Genomic DNA, 16,705 nt, shown 5'->3' on the forward strand with positions numbered 1-16,705 from the left:
GGCACTGACCTCTTTTAAAAAGGGCAGACTGAAAGCTAATGAAGTCTTTCCTCTGAGAGTAATGCTCTCTAATTGTTAGTGAAACGTTTTTTAATACTGATGGCAACATCCTTGTTTGTTCCTTAACTAAAGTGCTGTAATAGGTTAGTTATAAAGCAGATTCCTGAATAAGATTAGGAAGTGGGACTAGCTGTATTTGCCACTGGTGGCCGTGGGACTTGCCCTGAGGTTGCTGATGGAACAGCTGCTGGGCCAGCCTAAGGGAATTGCTGAGTTCCTGCAGCAGAATCTCATCCTGTGAGAGGCTGATTTGGATGTTTCTCCTCTACCTGCATAATAATTTGCCCCAAAGGTGTAGGAATGTGACACCTGTTTGGATCCCTTTGCCTTCTGCCAAATGTGGTCAAAACTTACGAGCAAGTTGAAAATTTAATAGGGTGAAGACTGACAAACACCACTACCACATAAGCTTAATTTCCTTGAGAATCCAGGCCAGAAATATGTGCTGAGGGTTTTATTCTGCAATCATGTGCATTAAAACTGTGTGGAACAATGTGATTAGTAGAAATGGTACTTTCAGGATCATTTGCAGTGCATATGAAAGCACAACTGAATCCTGTTGTGTGCATATGTATTAGCATGTAACCAACTTTAAAAGGCTGGAACAGCCCAAGTGTCTGCATGGAGAGAAAGCAAAATACATGTATAAAACTTACTTGTGAAGCTGGAAAAACTTCTAGTTAAGTTGATCTTAATTTCTAGAGTTTTCAACTCTAATCCTTTGCCTGCCTCCTCCTGACAGCAGCAAAAGGATATTATTTTGTTCCTTTTCTTGGTAAGTGCTTTTAGGTTTTGCTTCTTGCAACGCTTCCTCCTCACTTCCTGGCTCTGGAAACACAGAGTTGGGATGTGTGTATTTCAATAACAGGATTCTGTAAGTCTGTGGTGATTGTAGCTATTTAAGTTCTTTTGAGGAATGTCCAAGTATTGCTGCAAATGTGAAGGACACCCAGAATAATTAAGGGTAATTGAAGGGCATATTCCTGGAAAGTGTTATAGGGAACCTTATGTGAGAGCCTGATGCCTCTTTGTCAAGGAATAGCTTGTGCTTATTTTGAGCAGAGTTGGGAAGGAGGACAGAAAACAGTGTGGCAACACCAGGGAGGTTTAGAAGATCAACACCACTGATAGAGCAGTGCCTTTTGCATTTGTTGGGGTGTGCCAGGGTTGAAGGGATGAGGGACATGGAGGCTTTCCTGGTTCTTTTACATAAGTAGTAGAATAAAACCAAACTGGTGCCTGTGAGAGAAAAAACTTTGCTCATCTTTCTGTGTTCATTTAGTGATTGCAGTGCTTCACTCTGATATCTTGCCCTAAAGAAAAAAGCAATCTCCTCTAACAGAGCTCTTGCAGCCTCTGCCTGCTTAGGCTTGCTGTCTGATTGAGAGGGTCCATGGCTTTAGTCACCTCAGTGTCAGCAAATGTGACACAGCTGTGAGGGGAGAACACTGACAGCACCAGCATTTGGTGTTCTCAGATCTGTCATTCTCTCATATCTGCTTCCATAGACATCATCACCACGCTTCAATAACGTGGGGTTTGGGGCATGAGATCTTCAGTTAAATTAATGAACTAGTTTTCCATGGTTTTCAGACAGTTCTGCATCTTCCATCAATTAACATCTGCATTTTCACAGATGATGAACTGCATAATCTGTTGCTTTGGCTTTGGCTTGTAGAATTAAAACAAAGCACTGGCTAACAGAAACTGCATACAGTGGCACTCCAGTTCAGTGATGGACACAGTGATTAATATAAAATTAGTCATAGATTAGTTATACTTTTTCTCTGTGTAAATCATGTCTAGTTTCATTTGATGTATGGCAAGTTAGTGCTTTGAAAGCTTTTATTTGCACCTTCTGCGTTTGTTCTTGCTGCTGGTCTTACAAGTACTTCATTGAATGGTCTATCTTGTGTTATTCATCTCTGACTCATGAGATTATTCAGAATATTTTATTATGTTCCAGAAAGTGTTTCTTTGCTGTGGTGATTGTGATGTTGTCTGTATCCTCCGGTGCTGCTGTGTTGATTCAGTGACTTCTGTGCATGTACATTGTTCAAATGTGCTGTTTTGTGGTAGGAAATGTGTGAGCTATCAGCTGGTTGGGTCACTGGAGTTGATGGTGTGGTTAGTTTGTCCAGACCCCTTTAATTGTGCCAGACCTCTTGGGTTTGGATAGAAACTTGTTTTTTAAGCTCAAGGCTGGCACTTGCAGATGCACAAGTTCTGGGTTTCAGCTGTGGGTGCAGTAAGACCCAAAACCAGACTGTCTTGCTGCCGTGGATGCTGTGTGATTTTTGCCTGTGTCAAAATGTCTACAACCTTTTAGAAACCAAAAATAAAGATAAGGGCTCAAGCATCTGTGTTTTCTGTTCTTGGCTAATTTGTCTGAGTGCAGCTAACCTGTCCCAGCAAAAATAAGAGATCTGCTACATGATCTGCAGTGCCTGAAAAATGCATCCTGGGGCAGGGTGATTTAAAGGTGAAGGAGGCTGTGTTGGTGGGTGATACTTGGATGGGTTGTGTGTACAGATGTGAGAAAACCATTCAAGCTGCAGTCCTGATTGCTTCCATTCAGATTCAAACCAACCTTTGCCCAAAGGCCTTTCACAAAAAATTGTGCCATTAGTGTTCCAAAATAAAACGTGCATCAATGGCTTTTTCCATGGAAAACCATTAGCTCTCCAGATGATTCAAACTGTTACTGTTTCTTCCTTGCTCTGCTTCTCGGCTTTAAATCCTCCTCCTAGTTTTCCCAGCAAGATAGCTGGACACAGTCTGCTTGATTGAGTGATTTCCTTGGAAGTATACATGTTAATAATTTTTCCTTAGTAATTTTGAGTCCTGGTTTGTTTTTTTTGTTAAACGTGGGAAGAATCTCATTGAATTGTGCTGTGACTACCCAGGTCCCATGTTACAGAGTAGTTTTTTAGTAGAGAGGAGGGGTTCTTTCAGCTTTTGTATCTCAAAGCCCTGCTTTTCTTGATCAGAAATGGTTAGGCAAAACAGATCTTTATTTTTATCTAGTAAAGAGCAGACATGAATCAGACTATTTACTTGCAGTGCTCTTGCATTCTTCTGGAAATCTTCCTGAAACAAAGCTCCTAGGAGTCACAAAGCAGAGAAATAGTGCTGCACCTTTCTTGTTAAGCTGTGCCCCTAAACACAGTGCAACATGTGAATTTTTCAGGTCTTTGAGCGCAGGGCTGTGTTCTGTTTAAATTCACACAGTGTGTCATTAATTGCATGTAGTTGTGCATCTTGAATTTGGGAAATAAATGGGTGGCTATTGCAGCAAACATTTGATTGGCAAGGTAAAATATTACTGCTGAACATGCAAGAATGTGGGATTAGGATTTGTATTTTCTTCCTGGTTAAGAAATTAGAGTCTGGAAAAGAAAAAGATCATATCACGCACCTTTCTTTTCTTTCCTGGGGATACGGAGCGGTTCCCCCAGGGCATTTATACTTTGTGATGTTCTCTCTATGAAAGCAAAACTCAATTTGCTCTGACCTGGTTTGCCTAGTCCTGCTCTTCTTAAATGGTCATTCCTAATGACTGGCTCTTGGTTATGAGTGTGGTTTTCTGGGAGGTTGTTTTCTTCACACTGAGAGTGAACTTGGATTGAACTTGGTGGAGTGCTTTGCTCTTGCTGTGAGGCTGGAGAGCCCCCAGCCGCCTGTGTGCCCTCAGGTCAGGGCTGTGTGTGACATGGGAGCAGCTATTCCCTCAGCTCCTGTTCTTGGATGATAATTTACCCTTCCAGTCAAACCAGAAAACCCTCACCCTTTCCCTGAAGTCCCGACAAGTCCCGGTTTTCACTCACTGTCCTGAACTCCAGACTTTCCCTGGCATCCTGATGCAGGGCACTGGGTGAAGACCCCTAGATCTCTGTGTCCTGTGCCCTGTTCAGGCTGGAGAAATGATGGGATGAGCATCACAGCCAGTCCTATAGGAAGTATTCTGTAAAAGTCTTCAGACATGAGGGTGTGCAAGAGGCATTTCTTTAGCTTAGGGTTAGGAGGTCTCTGGTAGCATTAGGGTTGGGGTTTAACCCCAGTCAGCAACTAAATCCTGAAAAGTCACTTGTTCGCTCCTTTCCTGGTGGGATGAGGGGGAGAATTGGAAGGGTAGAAGTGACAAAGCTTATGGGTTGGGATTCAAATGGTGTAATAGGGAGAGCAAAAACTGCGCACACAAGCAAAGCAAGGAATTAATTCTCCACTGTCCATGGGCATGCAGGGGTTCAACCATCCTGAGGAGACCAGGGCCACATCACAGGTAAGACTGACTTGAAAAGACAAACACCAGTACTCTGAACATCCTCCCTGAGCTTTATATAGTGAGCATGATGCCACGTATGGTCTGGAATGTCCCTTAGGTCATTTGGGGTCAGCAGTCCCAGCCTTGTCCCTCCCAACTCCCTGTGCACCCGCAGCTTCTCACTGGGGTGGGGTGAGAGGCAGGAAAGTTCTTGGCTCTGCTTAACAAGAACTAAACCATCCCTGTGTTATCCCCACTCTTTGCAGCACAAATCTAAAATGTAGCCCTTACTATCTGCTGTGAAGAAAATTAACTCTATCCCAGCCAAAACCAGCACTGGAATTTCATGACTCAAAATTAAATTGAGTTTGAGTAAGGAAGGACGCGGGGGAATGGGAAATGAAGCCCACTTCCCTAGCAGCCTTGGGAACAAACTGAATCCTTGTGTTGCCAGGGTCTGAGGCAGTTCATTCCCTTTTGAGGAATGCAAGTTCCCTTCCTCATCAGCCAGCCAGTGGCTGTACAGCTTGCCCGAGATGTGGGCTGCGGGTGTGTAACTCTGACTCTGTCAAGAAGGAAGTGACTAAACTTGCTGTCAAACCACCGTAACAAAGAACATCTTTGATTTACCAAAATAGTGGTGCTGGAGAGGCTTGGGAATAGCTGCGGTGCTGCCACCCATGCTGGGAATAAAAAGCAAGTCAGTCTGGAGAATGGCCCTTGTGGGGAGGGTGAGTCTCCTGCAGTGATGGAGGGGGATGGACCAGCAGGGAGCTTGGTTGGGAACAGCTGCTGGGGCTTCCCTGTGCTGCAGAGGATGCTGAGGGGTTTGGGGCAGCACAGCAGGAGGACCAGGCCAGCTGGGACAGGCAGTGGTGGTCAGTCCCATGCAGCAAAGGTGCAGCTGCAGAATCCCACAAAATCGCACAGAATCCCATGGCCACCGTGCTCCTCGTCTCCTTCCCCCTGCCCAAATGCTGCCTGCGTGTCCTGGCAGCCTGGGCAATGGGAATCCCAAAGGTCCTGTCAATCTGGGAACCTCAGCTCCAGTCAGATATTTGTAATGAAGGGGAGAAGCTCCATCTAATTATCGGTTTTCCATTTGGGCCCTTCATATTCCTTTAGGCAGGCTTAAAATAACACTGTTGACTAACTTCTTTTTCCTGGCTTTGCAGTTTCATACATGACATTCTGCAGTGCCCTTTATAGAAACCTCAAATATGTTTTTTTTCCTCGCCTACCACATTTTGTGTCTTTTTCCATCTGGCAGATGTTTTTTCCCTGTGTTGCACAGGGCTCAGTACATAATTAATCTGTTGCAATTGCCTGGAGCCCCAGTCCTGTGACAGAGTCTGCTTGGACAGGCTCCTATGTCCTGCTCAGTTCTGTGTCATTTTTTTCCCCTGATGGTTTTGTTCTATCTACTCTAAAAAAACTGTTCTGAGAAGCAACAAGCCCCCAGTCATTTGTGTGCCTTGAGATAATTTACTATAACTTTTTAGTGGATAGCCTTGAAAATGTTTTGGGTTTTTTTTCTTTGCCAGTCATACAAGGACTGAATTCTCTCTCTTCCAGTTTACAACCTCTGGATATTTGCAGTTTGTTGCCACAAGCCAACAACTAGTCAGTGTACCTTTATTCCTACATTTTGGAGCTGATTCTTTGCTTTCTGTTCATGTTACTTGCTTGTCTTAAACCCCTGCTCTTCCTCTTGCTATGATTTTTGTTTGGAGAGCAGTGTCTCAGTATGCCAGTGTCCCAGGTGGGGGTACACTGGGCTGTTCCTGTTTTTTTCCATCCTTCTACCAACCATATTTCACTGAGCACTTGTTATTTGAGTCACTGATTCTTAAGCCCCTTCTAATGGGAGTTTGTGTAACTGCATAGCTTTGGAAGTTTTTAATTATTAACCTGAAGTTTTATTCCCTAAACTTCCCTCTTACATTTCAAATTCAAAGCTTACCCAGAACCTTCTCCTGGAACAGTTTTGTCAAACTTCAAATAGCTCGTCTTTTATCCACAGTCTGTAGATGGGAGCATCCAAGACTAAAACTTCCTGTCAAGCCACAGTAACAGAGAACATCTTTGATTTACCAAAATAGTGACAGTCAAGAGACTCAGGAATAGTTGTTGGGGGTGAGTTGTGGGGTTGGTTCAGTGCTATGGGCTGCTCTGACTTCCACTGGCTTTCCTTCACACCCTGATTTTCAGACGTTCAGCAATGTTGGGTGCTTGTTTGGGGTTTGTTTAGTAGTGAGAAGGAAGCCTTGCCAAGCATTATTCACCTTTGTTTTGTGCTGTATGTGTGTGATCAGCTGGGGAGGTCAAGGGCAGGCACAGGCCAACTGTGTAATGTAGATATATTGAGAAATAATGTTGCTGGGAATTATTTGGAATTAACAAGCTCATTTCCTTTTTGTACATCAGTTGTCATCCTTTAATCTCTTGGTATTAGCTTTTTTTAAATACTGTTATTTACATCATCCATAGTGCTTCCTGTATCCTGTGTCACTTGATAATAAACTTTTGCAAGATGTCACTGTTAAGTTATCTAAGGCTTTGAGTGATTAATCAAAATCTCTATTTTCCTTTTTCTCAGTGTTGGAAGTTTATATGGATCAGTGGTACTTGCTCAAGAGTGACAGTGGAGATCAACACTAAGTCTGCTCCTGTGGGTGAGTAATCTAAAATCACTGCATTGCTGATGTCTATTATCTGTTATCTGCTGGTTTTTTGCTTTTTGATATCTTACACAACAGCTCCTTTGGGTTTTCATTTCAAATGTCATTAAAATGATGTTGCATATGACTTCCATTAAGAGTTGTAGAAGAATGTCAGTCTGCTTCTGCAGATAGCCATTGGTTTTGTATCTTTTAAAGGATGGTCCTTAACACAGTGTAAGATGTTGTTTAGAGTCAGAGAAATGTGGACACTGTGTTTCCACGTTTTAATGACAGTGGATTTAGGGTTAATGTGTGTACTGTAATGGAATATATTTGGATTATCCAAGAAGCAAAACTGAAATGAGCACTGGAGCTGTTCTGTGGCATATGTAGGGCTCAAGCAGTGCCAGTGCACCCCAGTTTGGAGGGTTCAGCTCCAGCACAAGATCTCCCTGGACATGCTGTGACTGAGTGATGCAGCTGTGTACGTGCAGTTAATCTGACTCAGCAGACCTATGGCAACGTGCAGAGAAACTGCCAAGAGCTCTCAGATTACTGGGGCAAGTTTATGAGAAAATGCATTCAGCAAAACAGAGTATGTGTTGTGAGATCCTTTGGAAGTGTCCCAGTTCTGTTGGCTTCAAGGAGCAGCATTTTGCATTCAGTCTAGACTGATTTGATCCAAGTAACCTAGTGCATGTCAGAGCTGGCAGTCTTGTTCTGGGAATGGTTATCCCTCATCTGCCTTGTTTTGGGTATTATGGTATGATTTAGCATCCTAAATTCCAGCTGGAGAGCTGGATCAGATTCCTGAGCCTGCACTTGATCCATGCACCCTGTGGCTGGGATGTGCTCATCCCATAACTCCACAGCTGGGTTCCCAGTCCCGCAGGATGTGAGGATTGGTGTCTCATTTAAAATACCATTTTCCTTATTTTACTCCCTTACCCTCTCCATGGTCCATGGAGTGCTTCTTTGTGGCTCTCCGATCCTCCCACACTAAATCACTGTCCATGAGCTCTCTCTGGGATTCACAGCTGCCCAACATCTTGCACCAGACCTGGAAAAAAGTGGGTGCTGTTGCTCCATGTTTGTCAGAAGCCCTAAACCCCACTGCCAAAAGCTTTTATTCCCTGGGGTTTTAATCAGAGGTCTGCTGGCTCCCAGAGTGGTTGTCACCTGTTCTCCCATTCTGGTCATCCTGTTTTTTTCAGTTTTATCACTGCTTATCAGTGTTGGTGGGATTACAGTCCAGCTGGATTTGGATCCATGTGGCTGTAAAAACATGGTTAAATGTCTGATGGTGGCTGGCAGCCACAATCTGCTGGATGTGTGTTTGGAGACTTTCAATCCGCTGGTATCACCCTGCGAACGTCTTGCCTTTGCTGGAAGTCTCTCCCTCTTTGCTCTCCAGATGCTGGACTGATTACCCCTCTCTCAGAGGGCTCTGGGACATAAATCTGCCTGGTTTTCCCTGTCACTGCTGCTGTTGCTCCCTGGGAGGGGGTGTGTGTGTCCATGTCCATCCAGGTCTGTAGTAGCAGGTTCACAGTCCTCCCTTCTCTGTTCCTGTGGCTCCAGTACTGGCAGCTCTCTGGCATTTGGAGGAGTTGGACCTGTTGCTGTCAGCAATCAGTCTGAGAAGTCTGATTTCTCTAGCTGCTACTTGCTTCCTCCATGAAACAGATAAATAAGAGCCTCTCCTAAGGAGGTGGCAGGAAGTTCCTGTGCCTGACTCAGCGCTGATGGGGGCAGAGGACTGTGTTTGGGGCTGCTGGCTTCTCCCAGATGGAGAGGAACATGGGCCTCTTTGTGGGCTTGCCACAAGTTCAGCGCAGATACCTGACCTCCAGTCTCACCACACAGAATACACCAAAGTGTTCAGAGTGGAGTTTCATTGTCTGTGCCCACGGCCTTTATTTATCCATAAAAGCATGGATTTCCATCCCACTGTTCCCTCCCTGACCAGCTCCATGTTAAACATGCTGCTGCCAGTTCAGCCTTGCCCCACAGTAAGGCCACATACATAAATAATCCAGAAAAGCTAAATAAGGCTTTTGAAATAAGTCTTTCCAAAGACAGCTGCCATGAAGACACAGAAACCTGGCTAAGTCCGTATAGAAGAGTCACACTACCCTGCAGTTCTTGCTCTTTCCTAGCAAAACCCTGCAGTTTTGCAGGTGTGGCTTCACCCTTCTCCACCAGCTCTGAGTTAGGTCTGTGCTTGGTGGCAGCAGATTTTTGGTGTGCCTAAAGCTGAGACAGAGCATCATGTGCAGCGCTGAAATAGTGTCCAGTCCACCCTCTCACAGTGCCTGTGTGCAAGAGGCAAAAATCAGTATTTGTTGGGTTTTCCCCCCTCAATGTCACATTGAATGCAGAAGGGAAGGAAGCACAAGGCTACTTCTATGTATTCCATTTATTGACACTTGATGGCTTGTCCTGCAGGGCTCAGCCCACACACAGCTTTTCTTGGGCTTTTAATAGTTGTGCTGAACTAAATTGGGCTCAAAATAGTAATAATTTCAAAAATTTCCTCAGAGGCTGTGGCTGTTCTGCATGTTTATGGGAGGCGCAGCACAGCTTGTGCTTGGGGCACGGGAGGGTCCCCAGGCAGGCTGTGATGGGGATTTTTCTGGTGTCTTTTTCCTCCCCTCTTTTTGAGAGGAAACACTGCTACTTGTAGGAAAGAAAAGAATCGTGTTACTGTGCTTTTGCTCCTCACATTTTATGAGATATGGTTTGGGTAACCTTAATGTAACTTACCTGCTCACCCACAGTTCTGATAGTGGCTCTGTAATTCACAGAAATCTCTGCAGAGAGGGGGGATGTATTTATCTGTAAACAGTGAGCAGCCTGCCCTGTTTATCCAGCATGTGACCCCTCTGCTGCACACAGTGTTTTCCTGCCTCCCTCCCATCCGGTTCTTCTTATTTTATTGACTTTCACAGTCCTGGAAATTGCTTTATATCCAGAAAACATAAATTCATCCCTCGCAAAGCTTGCAAATCTGATTTCAGTTCTTCCCTTCTTCTTCGAAAAAACCTCTTTTTGCTCTCTTTAAGACCAAAAATGTGCATTCTCCCTGTTTATTTAGACAAGCTTATTTTGTCTGCAGAAATCTTGTCTAAAAGCTAAGTTTCTTTGCTTGCATTTATAATCCTCTGGGGTTTATGTGTTGGGAATAATCTTTGTGAGCTGGAAAAAGAGTGTCCAATCTGTTTTAAGATGTCCCACTTTTTGAGTATTGCATCTCATTAGGAATACAGTTGGCTGTTTGCACGGCTTTTTTCTTCCTCTGTACAGCTTGGGGGAGAAAATATATCATTTCTTCATCTAGTAATAATGCTTGGCACTTTGCATCTTCAAAGAACTCTATGGCTATGGGTTGAATAATTCCTGCAACATTGTGCAGTAGTTTCTCATCATTTCCCCCGTTCTACAGATGAGCAAAGTGAACAAGAAATCACATGAGCTTAGGCCATGGAAAGACAAATAAGGTCAATTTGAGTTCCCACCTTCCTGGCTTCTGCTAGAGCAAAGGAAAGTTTGATTTAGGTTGTCACAAAGGGAAATGTAATGATCTTTCCTGACCATAACTACTTATTTAAGTGCATTTGCTGGTGATGTTTTTTTGGTAGTTTGTTTTTTTTTCCCCCCTAATTAAGTTTTCTGGCTGACTGATGTGGTTGTCCCTTCTTGGTGAGTGGTTGGAGGTGTGTGAGGAATTGTCTGAAGTTTTATGAAGGTGAAGCAGCATGTTAATGGGGTTAGGTTTGTGGGGTGTCACTGCTTTGTGGGGGATCTGTCTGCTCATTCCCTCCTTTTTCCTCTCAAACCAGAGGAGACCTTCCTGTATTATTTGGGAATATTTTTCCCCCATCTTGTTTTCCACCTGTGACTAAGATGGGAAAAGTGAGCCTCATAATGGGAACTGTGTCAATGCACAGAAGCTGATCTTTCTTGTTTCATCCACCACATGCCATGCTAAGATATTTTTTTCCCTCCCATGGACTGTGGTGGAAGTTGTTGGCTCGGAGTGGTGTCTGGAATGATGTCATTTGCAGAAATTATTTCATACAACTGCACTAGGCTTGATTGACTGCTACTTAATGAACTGACAAGACCCCCAAATGTTTTGAATGGCGTTTAGAAAATGTGAGTTCTATGGGCAGTAAACCATGGAACTGGGCACTCTGTTACAGAGGAAATCATGGTAACAATTTTGTTGCCTACTTGCTAGAAGTTAGTTGAAACTTTTTTTCAGTGTTTTTACAATGTTACTGGCTTTTTAACATGTTACTTTGGAGCAGTGGGCACTGTTAGGGCAGTTTAGTCCTCTTGGGGGGAACAGATAATCTGCTAGGTGCAGAGAGGCGTGGAAATCACATGAAGAATTCCTTCATCTTCCTTAGGAAAATCTCGTGGCTGCTTCTCTGCAGGCTCTGAGAGGTTCCCTGGCTACCTTCTGACTGGCTTCAGATGCCTTGTTTGTTAAACTTCCAGGCAAAAAGCCTTGCATGGGTTAACATAACTTTATTCTGGGTATGCCTTGCTAGTGAAGGCAGTGAAGAAAGCAGCTGTCTCCAGCCATCTGCTCTTTTTGGGGAGGCAAAACTTTGCAGAGCCTTTTTTAGGGGCTCAAGATTTAGTTCCAAGTTTATATTTATTTTTCTGTTTCTGATGGGTGGGACAGATATCCTGATGCCTTAGATGAGCCCATCAGCGATGGATAGCAGTACCAAGGTATCACAGGCACTATTTTTGTTTTCATTTTTCTTTGACTTTCTTATATAGCTGATGCCTCATCTGTCCATGCTCCTTTCCAGTATTGGGCAGAGCTGTCCTGAACCACTCTGTGCTCCCAGGGCTCTGGTTTCATCCTCTGCTTCTCATGACACCCAAATTGCTGATTACTTGTCTGCTGACTTTTTAAGGATCTGAATGTGGCTTTTCATGAATCTGGATGTTTTTCTCTTGCTGGGCTTGGGAAACCCTCAGGGCTGAGTTAGGACCTGGACTTTGCAGCAGTAAGTGCAGAGCAAATGTTGAAGGCTTTCATGCCTTGCTTGCAGGGTGTGAGTACTTGTGGTGGGGTCTTGGTGTCTCTCCTTTGTCATCTGACAGCTTCTCTCACTAGATTCTGATTTCAGCTGCTTAGGAAAAACGTCAGCAGCTCAGCATGTGGGGAACTGCATGTGCATCTGTTGTTCTGTTGTGTTTGTTTTAATTTTGTGTTCTGTAATTTTTTTGAGGTGTTGCATCCAAAAGTGGTGAGTTCCCCCAATTATGTGCCCAGGGTGAATTGCTCAGATCATGCTGATACCCAAGGAATTTTGTTGAGATCCTTCAGGATTTTTGGGTATTTTTTTCAAAGAAGAAGAGAAGAATTGAAATCAGATTTGCAAGCTTTGTGAGGCATGAATTTATGTTGTCTGAATATAAAACAATTCCCAGGACTGTGAAAGTTAAGAGGAAGGGGCCAACTGGCTGTAAGAGCTGGAAGGTGATTGCCAAGGAGGGTTGGATGGGTTTTTGGTTTTTGCCTTTTCCTCCCTGCCTCCCCCAGGGCATCAAACCGCAGTCAGAAAGCACTGAGGTCTTCAGTGGAAAACCAGCTGTTGTCCAGTCTTTCTCTACTTTCTGAGAGAGGCTCAGACCTACTCTGCATCAGCTTGGTGTTTGTCTCAACCTGCTTATCTGCTGGCCAACCCACGCACTCACACTAGATGTTTTCTTACCTCAAAACCTGAGATGCACCTGGAATTGTCCTTCTAGGATTTGGAAGCTTTTTTGGTAAAGCTGTCTGTCTGCAAGTGTTTTCAAGGACATGTCACACTTTGAAATCGTGGTATTAAAAGAATTGCTTTTGAAATGAAGGGAGGGTCATGTGCCCTACATCAGAAATTCCTCTTAGTGCTTATTAATCCGCTATATAAATGTCATGGCTTACATCCACAGGGTGTTTATATTGAATTTTTAGCTGCATCAGTATCTCTTTCTCCTCAGAATAAATGCCATATAATCTGGTAATGAGCAATATTCTTAATTTAGAAACCAAAAATAGGACATAGACAAATCTGAGTTACTGGAAGAAAGTAGGAAATAGCCTTACCTCATGAGGGGAGAGCAAATTCAGTTGAATCATCTAGTGTTTAGTGTAATGGTAAGGCCAGAGAATTCCATCTGTTTCCCTAGGATGGCACAACAGCTGCCATATTCCAAAGTCCTGATCCTCCTCTGGTACACCTCTTCTGAGGTGTGTAACAAGGTAATTGGGAAACACCTTTCCTCACCCTAAGAAGTCAGTGCCCACCAATCAGAGGTACATTAAAGAGGAGGGATGTAGGGTTGTGCCTCCAATACCCTGTTTGAGGGAGATGAAGTTGTTCCTCTGAGACCTTCAGTGAGCAGCACTGGCCGGGACAAGATGAGAATTTGGGAGTGGAATCATCCTTGTTGTGGCAGGTGGGCATCATCCAAGATCTCTAATGTCTGGAGCACCTTCCAGCTGTGCTACATCTGAGGTGGTGCTTTTTTTTCATGCCCTTAGCAACTGTTCTTAAGTAACAGCAGTGGAACCAATAGTCATATAAGCATTAGTGGCTGATAAAGTCAGTCCCAGATACGCTAAGGATGGCAATACTGCAGGATGTCCCCATGGGGTGATACTCAGGGGCCAGTGCTTGTTTTCTCTTCACCATGAGGGGCACAGGCTGTTAACTTTTAGCTCGGGTGCTGCCTGAGTGCTGGGCAGGTGGGTGAACTTTGTTCAGTGGAGGCTTTCTGTGACTCATTCCCTATCCAGACACAGCCTGCTCTCCCAGCCTGTGAACTCCCTAAGTGCAAGAAAGGAACCCTTGTTTGCCCTGATTCACTGAGTGATTTTTGGTTTGTGTTCTGTATGCAGTAAAAGTGATTCTGTGTAACTCTAAGTATATTTTGCCTTGAAATATCTTTGTAAACAAGTTGCCTTTCTATGTGATGGGTGGTGTCACACTGAATCAGAGTGATGTGTGGCAAGATCCATATTGGGAGTGAGCATGTGGTGTGAGTTTTGGTACTTCAGTGTTTCTCTTGGTCCCAAACACACACCGTCCCAGAACTGTGCTCTGTGGTGCCTCTAGGTGGAGAAGGAAGGCAGATTGTGGCCACAGTGGTCAGGATGTTTGTGGAGATTTGCCTGGGTTGTGTTTGTGGCAGAGGCCATGTCTGGCAGCAGACAGTTGAAGTTAGGGTGAGGAGAGCTGATGTTTTACTGGGGCTGCTATTTATTACTGACAGCCCCCACAGGTTGCACAAACCTGCCAGAATCTGTATTTTGAGGTCCTGTTTTGGTCACTTGGTCAAACAGGCAGCAGTGTTAAGCAAATTCTCAGCAGCATTGACTTCAGTGGCATTAGAAACATGCTTGACATCAAATGTGGGCTTGTGCAACTTGCTGATCTCAGGCTGGGTGGGTCTTGCTGAAAAGCTCCTGTGCCGACAGAGAGACTGTCGCTATTTCAGGCTGTGGTTCTGCTCAGCTGTCAGTCCAATTTGAGGGGACCAGATTATAAACACTGTGAAGTGCTGAGCTGGTGCAAAGCTGCTTTGCTGATAAGGAACTGTTCAAAATATTTGGAAAGTTCAACTCTGCTGCAGGACTGGGCAACCATTCCTGGCTCCACTCCCAGGGCTCTGTGCCAGGGGTGTTTTGGCTGGTTTGCCTGCTTGGCCGCATGCCGAGCGGCCCAGGCTTGACATGCCCTGGATGTCACTGTGCCTGAGGGACACTGGGGGATGGCAGTGGTAAAGCAGCCATCCTGGTTCTGCCATCTGGGCAGTGGGCAGCTGTCTGTCCCTGTGGGGACAGAAAATAAAGTGGTGTATCCCATCCGGTGCTGCAGCATTGCTGGGAATACCAAAACTGAGCTTACGGCAGCTCTGGTCCCCTTGTATCTGTTCCCAGCTCTCAAAAAGAGATGAAACTGATAGGTGGGAATGCCACATCCTTATCTGAGGAAAAGCTTTGTTGACTGTCAGTGTTTCAGCCCCAGAACAGTCTGGCAACAGAGCAAATTGGCAGCTTGCAAGTGCTTGCAGGAGCCTCTTTGTGGATTTGGTTGCTTTTCGCTCCAAGACCTCAGCGGAGATTTCCACAGTTCCTCCCTTGCCCTTGTCCTGGCCCTGGCCCTTGCCCTTTCCCACCCTGTCCTTTGCAGTGCAACAATGTGCTAGTGTTTTATTGCTTCCCTTGCAGATTTGGGCACTGATGGGATTTATAGAATCAGAGAATAGCTTGGATTAGAAAGGACGTCAAAGCCCATCCAGTTCCAACCCCCTGCCATGGGCAGGGACACCTACCATTACCCCAGGTTGCTCAGAGCCCCATCCAACCTGGTCTTGGATACTGGCAGGGATGGGACAGCCACAACTTCTCTGGACAACCTGGTGCTGGGGCCTCACGACCCTCACAGGGAACATTTTTTTCTTAATATCCAATCTAAACCTGCTCTCTGTCAGTGTGAAGCCATTCCCCCTTATCTGTCACTCCAGTTCCTAATGAAGACTTCTCTCCAGCTTTCTTGTAGGCCCCCTTCAGATATTGGAAGGCTGCTGTGAGATCTGTATGAAACCTTCTCTTCTCTTATTTTTGTTACCAAGGGTTGTGTCATGTATAAACTTAACACCTTTGCATCCTGTGAGTATCTACTCGCATGTTCCCACTCCTCTATAATCTGTCTCATAATTTCCCTTAGAGACCATCTTTGCAGCTGTGCTGCCGTTCACAGAATCTCTGCCAGCTGTGCTGCAGTGCTCTGGGCAGGGAATTGGGAGGAGTGATGTGCACAGTCCAACACAAGCATGGTATATTGTGTACAAGCACTCACCTGGATCAGACGCTGGTGCCAAGGGATTTCCTGGTGCCTGGGTGTGATGTTAAGGTGTGTTTTCCTGTTAGCAGGACGTTGCCAGCCAGTAATTATCCCCCCTGTCACTGAAGGTAGGGGCAGCACTGCTTTGAGCAGTGAAATAGCTGCTTCTTGGGAGGATGGGAGAGGGAAGCCCAACATCATTGCTACATCAGGAGAAGCTATGAGTGCAGTCAGGTCTGACAGCGAGAAACCGTGTAGGTACACAGCAAACAGTAGTAATGGGTTACGTCTGTCTCCTCTGGTGCTTCCCTATCTGATCAGTTGTCAGCATCTGTTAATCTCTGCTGTCACAGAACGTGGAGACAGCTCTGAGGTTTGTGTTGTTAAGGGTGTGTGCTCTGTATAATTCACAGAGCGTTGTGACAGCCGTAGCGAATGCCGAGATCCACACCAGGGAGCACTGGGATGTGGCTGTGTTATCTCCTGGGTTATCCAGGAGAGTTTGGAGCCTTGCTTGTGTTACAGCAGGAGAGAAAACATGTGTGGTCATGTTACCCTCAGCAGACATTTGCATGTGGCTCCTTGGAGCACCAGGTTGCTGGCCCGCAGCCACGCCGGCATCTTGGGATCTTGTTGGATCTTGCAAGCAAAGGAGCACCAGGCTAGGTCACAGTTCTTGGACAAGAAGCTTCCAGGGAGCAGGCTGCTGATGCAGAGATACCACAGACATCCTTGTGGTGCTCTGTGCGTTCTGACATGCATGATGGGTGTGTTTCTCTTTTTCTATTGTTACTTGGTATTTTCTGACTTCAAAAAGAACACTGCTACAAATCTAGTGTCAGTGAGAAATAAGTTGACTC

At 45.0% G+C, this 16,705-nt stretch overlaps 1 protein-coding gene across 10 annotated transcripts in view; it reads left to right on the forward strand.

Annotated features, from left to right (window-relative positions):
* The window catches only part of PPFIBP1 (PPFIA binding protein 1), a 101,915-nt gene that overhangs the window by 23,157 nt on the left and 62,053 nt on the right, over positions 1 to 16,705 (forward strand). For all 10 annotated transcript variants that reach the window (XM_033057317.2, XM_033057322.2, XM_033057319.2 and 7 more), the window contains exon 2: positions 6,924 to 6,999. The gene's annotated coding sequence lies outside the window, so the exon portion shown is untranslated. The remainder of the gene's footprint in view (positions 1 to 6,923; positions 7,000 to 16,705) is intronic.

Source organism: Catharus ustulatus, chromosome 4 (assembly GCF_009819885.2).
Source record: "Catharus ustulatus isolate bCatUst1 chromosome 4, bCatUst1.pri.v2, whole genome shotgun sequence".
NCBI classification, from domain to species: domain Eukaryota; kingdom Metazoa; phylum Chordata; class Aves; order Passeriformes; family Turdidae; genus Catharus; species Catharus ustulatus.